General features: G+C 51.3%; 1 non-coding gene across 1 annotated transcript; it reads left to right on the top strand.

Annotated features, from left to right (window-relative positions):
* Nucleotides 1-245: 245 nt before the first annotated feature.
* Nucleotides 246-319, top strand: TRNAG-CCC. Its single transcript has one exon. It is a non-coding gene; the product is annotated as a tRNA-Gly (tRNA).
* The last annotated feature ends 4,436 nt before the right edge of the window (nucleotides 320-4,755 follow it).

The raw sequence follows: 4,755 nt of genomic DNA, 5'->3' as shown, positions 1-4,755 counted from the left end.
TGCCCTCTATTCAACCCACCGTGAACTTGAGTCTCCTTTCTCCCACTCCACAGTAAGCAGGTAACCACAAACATTAAGGGCAGGTAGAGACTTCATGGGTCATGTAACACAGAATGTTTAGAACGCGGTTCTAGAGCTGTATAGGCAGGGCTGGGGGCTTGGCTATTTGCTAAAACATAGCTTCTCTGAGCCTCAGTTCCTCTGTTTGCCAGTGATAGACAATAATGCCTTCTTGGCTAGGAACTTCCCTGGTGGTCCAGTGGCTTAAGACTCTGTGCTCCCAATGCAGGGGGCCCAGGTTTGATCCCTGGTCAGGGAACTAGACCCCATATGCCGCAGCTAAAGATCCCGTGTGACACAATGAAGACTCGGCATAGCCAAATAAATAATAAAATAAATAAAAATAAAAAGTTGAGTTATTTTATTTTTATTATTTCTGTATTTTTGACCATGCCATGGGGCATGAGGGATCTTAGTTTCAGGAACCAGGATCAAACCCACGTCCCCTGCTGTGTAAGTGCAGAGTCTCAACCACTGCCAGGGAAGTCCTCTGGGAACGGATTTCTAAGTCGAGGGAACAGCATGGGTGAAGCTCTAAGAAGAGAGAGAAGCTGAGCGTCCAAGGAATGGCCTGGACCCCAGAGGGGCTGGTCGGATGGCAGGTGGGGAGGCAGGGAGGAGGGAAGGGGGAGGAGGGCAGGGCCAGGTCAGGAAGACCTGTGGGACTTCGTCTCAGGAGGACGAGATCAGAGCCCCGGAAGCCAGGGTCCTGGGAAGCCCTACGCCAGGAGGGGAGGGAGGCAGCGGCTCTGGAGTGCCTGTTACGGTCAAGGAGAGATACTCAACATCTCCCCTGCCCCAGGGGGCAGGACGGATCTTATGAGAGACACACAAGTGAGCCGAGTCCCACGGAAAGGTTAACGAGGTCCCCCTTGTCCCTCACTAAAGTCGCTTCGCACGTTTACAGCGTACCAGTCAAACCAATTAGCTGTGAAAGTGTCATAGGGCCTGCATGTGATTGGATTCTGGTCAACTCGAAATTGCTTACATAACGTCTGCTCGGAAACGTGAAGAGCCGAACGTGGAGTGGGATGGGCAGCACTGGGTGGTCCCTAGAGGCCTGCAATACAGAGAGGAGTGTGGGGCTGGACTGGGGGCCTTGGCCCAGCCTCCGGCAAGGGGGACTCTGCCCAGAACGGGCCGGGGGGCGGGATGGCTTCTCATGATCTTTATGCTCCCAGTGGTCTCGACTCTCCTGCATAATTAGAATCATCTTGGGAACTTAAAAAAAAAAAATATATATATATATATATAATATATATATCCTTGGCATCTGGTGGGTAGAGGGTGGTAAACATTCTGCGATGCACAGGACAGCCTCACACAAAGATATATTAGGTTCCAAAGATCCATAGTGCTGAGGTTAAGAAATCCTCCTCTAGTCCAATCCACCCATTAGACAGATAAGGAAACTGAGGCCCAGACTGGCTGATGAGGTGTGTCTGGGGTCATACAGGGAATACATGCAAGGTTGGGCAAGCAGGGTTGGGCAAGCAGGAGGACCATGAACTTCTGTCTCTGGACCGTGTGTCCGATACTAAGCTGCGGGCTATGGCTTAGAGATCGTTCCATCAGATTCTGTAGGGCCAAGTTGATCAGGTTGAATTCTGGGGGCTTGTCCTCACCCAGACCAGGGTTTGTCTGAGGGCCTGTACAACTTCTAGGTATTGCTCATCTTCCCCTGGGCAAACCCCTGACAGAGTCCTTCTCTTTAGCAGAAGTTAGTGAAAGTGTTAGTCTCTCAGTTGTGTCCGACTCTTTGCGACCCCATGGACTGTAGCCCACCAGGCTCCTCTGTCCATGGAATTCTCCAGGCAAGGAGTTACCATTCTCTTCTCCAGGGTTCTGAGAAGGGCTCAGTTCTGCGGCGCCAGTCTTGGACCACTGACGGTCTGTCCGTTTGTCCATTCATCCATCCCGTGGCGGTAATCCGAGCTGTGTGGAGAGCCAGGGGACCAGGCTAATTGCGGGCTTGGGGAAGGCCAGGCAGAGATTAGCCCACAGTGAGGAGTGGCGGCGGGCGGGCGTCTGGGGCCAGGATGGTACCTGATTAGTTAAATTGCCAGCACCTGCTTGCTTTTATTGCAAACATAAACACGGCCCTGCAGACCATCGCTGGCCAGCCTAATGCGTTCCTCCTTTTACCACATCTGCAAGGTTTTCGGGGTTGGGCAGCACGGAGGCTCAGGCCTGGACAAAACAGGGAGGCAGACGGGTTTGGGTGAAAAGACGCCGGATTAGAAATCAGCGGAGGGAATTTACACTTGGCGAGGCCTCCTCTGTGGCAGGCACTGCGTGAGGCCTTTATATCCCCGTGCAAAGCTGCTGGACCCTCAGAACTCTCCTGTGAAATATTATGACTTTTCTGATTGAGACTCAGAGCAGTTCAGCAACGTCCTCCAAGTGATCCAGCCGGGAGGTAGCCTCTATGGAATCTGAACCCATGCTTCCCACCCCTAAGCCCCTGCTCTTTCCGCTCACTGGGTGTAGGGACCCCGGGGGTTCCTGCTGCAATTTACTGAATTTTATATCTGCAGCATGCAGTTACCTGCTGGTAGTGGCACGTGTGTTCAGGGAAGGACAACACAGTTTCCAAGCCTCCAGACAGTTTGCTAGGGGACCACAGTCTTCTGATTCCTCTCCCCATGCCTCAGTTTCCACATCTGTGAAATGGACATCTAGTTACCCGCCTTCTGCTATTAAACTCCAGGGCAAAGAGGTGAGAGTGTGAGAGTTAGGCCCTTGACCGTGTCTGAGGTCAAGTCCAGCATGCCAGCTGAAATCGCCTACTTGGGCTCCTCAGAGGTTCATTACACAGGGTCGTGCTGCCCCCTCCCCACAGACATGCAGGACCCCGCCAGGCATGGGCAGTATTGACTATAGCCATCGCCCAGTGATGGGCTGATAAGAGAAATGGCCAAGGAAACCCTTTCAAATTAACTCTGTCTCCATCACCGGCATTTTTTATTAAGGTAAACTATTTGGGAGGATGTTTGCGAAGACAGCCCTCCTTGCCAGCGGAAGGTCAGAGCAGAGGGTTGGAGGGAACCGCGCAATTGTGATTCAAAAGCTTGGGGCACTTCTCTCACATTCAAATGTGCGTCTCTTCCCCTCGGTGACAGATGCTTCAAGCCTGTGACATGTTTTGTCAGAATTTCATTTGTCGGCGCGGCTTCAGCCTTATTCTTGGCAGATGCGGATGATAGGGGAGAGGTACGCGTCTAAATTCCCTTCTGCGGTCCTTGAAAATGAAGTGGCAGGGCTTTTTCCCCACCAACACCAAGTTTCACCCAAGGCGGGGAAGGCAAAGTGTGCCTCAGAGCCCGCGAGAAGGGCGAATGTATACTCACCATCCATCCAATTGTGCCTCTCCTTGCTTCTTAAATCGCTGATTTATTAAATGACTCACGTCGTCCCTTTATTCATTTCCATAATCACTTTGGTTTTTATGTTTATAACTTTTTTATTGAAGTATAGCTGATGTACAATATTATATAAGTTACAGGTGTACAATACAGTCATTCACAGTTTTTAAAGGTTAAAAATATACTCCATTTATAGTTATTGTGGAATCTAAAAAATACAGAAAACCAGCAAATCCAACAAAAGAGAAGCAGATTCACCGATACAGAGGACAAACCACGGGGTACCAGCGGGGAGAGGGGAGGAAGAAGGGTAATACAGAGGTTGCGGGCTGGGTAAGAAGCACCAGCCAATGTCTACGATAAGCTTCCCTTTGGGTTTCTCATTGGAATCTTGACTTCTTGTGTGTCCTTATGCGCACCAGAGCCTCAGTTTCCACACCTGGGAAATGGGACAATGATAGCCCAGGACTGTACTAGAGCTAAATGGCTTAAGTTGAACACTTGGTTTGCAGGAGGGGGCTGGTGCTGCAAGGGTGGTGGTGGAAATGTACTCCATCCCATAAACGTTAGGTTGCTGTGCACGGCCACACGGTCAGCAAGCACGTCAAGCAGGCGGGATTCGAGCCCAGCGGGTCTGCTTCCTTCCCTTTGCTCTGCTCTTCTGCTAAACCTGAGCGCACGTGTCGCCTGGGGCTACAGACCCAGCCCTGGGCCACTGGCCCTGTGCTTGAGTGGTGTTTGCCAAGCTCCGATCCAAACTCAGATTCTTTGTATCTCCTCTCAGACCTGTCCGGGGTGGGCTGCCTTCTCTGGGGGCCCCAGCAGTGGGTACCAGCCACCAGTGGTGCTCATGGCCATCTTTTCCCGAAAGCAGGACCCTCCTGGTCCCAAAGGACCACCTTGCTCTCCAGTCTCGGGCAAGCCCTTCTCTTCTCTCTGGGCCTCAGTTTTCTCCTCTGCACAATGGGTACTTAGGTGGTCCTGGAGCCCCCCCACTCAGACTCTGATACTATGATTTCTTTTTTTTTTTTGGCTGCATGGTGTGGCATGAGGGAATCTTAATTCCCCGACGAGGCATCTAACCCACACTTCCTGCTGTGGAAGCAGAGTCCTAACCACTGAACCACCAGGGAATTCTCCAGAAACTATGATTTTTTTTTTTTTTTTGAGTAGAGATAGTAAGTGTCTCTTCATACTGTTCGTGGGGTTCTCAAGACAAGAACACTGAAGTGGTTCGCCATTCCCTTCTCCCTGATGCTGGGAAAGATGGAGGGCAAGAGGAGAAGGGGCCATAGAGAATGAGACGGCTGATGGTGTCACCGACTCTACG

Source organism: Oryx dammah, unplaced genomic scaffold (assembly GCF_014754425.2).
Source record: "Oryx dammah isolate SB20612 unplaced genomic scaffold, SCBI_Odam_1.1 HiC_scaffold_12, whole genome shotgun sequence".
In the NCBI taxonomy this organism is placed as follows: Eukaryota; Metazoa; Chordata; class Mammalia; order Artiodactyla; family Bovidae; genus Oryx; species Oryx dammah.
Note: the sequence above shows the minus strand (reverse complement) of the source record. Positions and strands in the feature narration are given on the sequence as shown.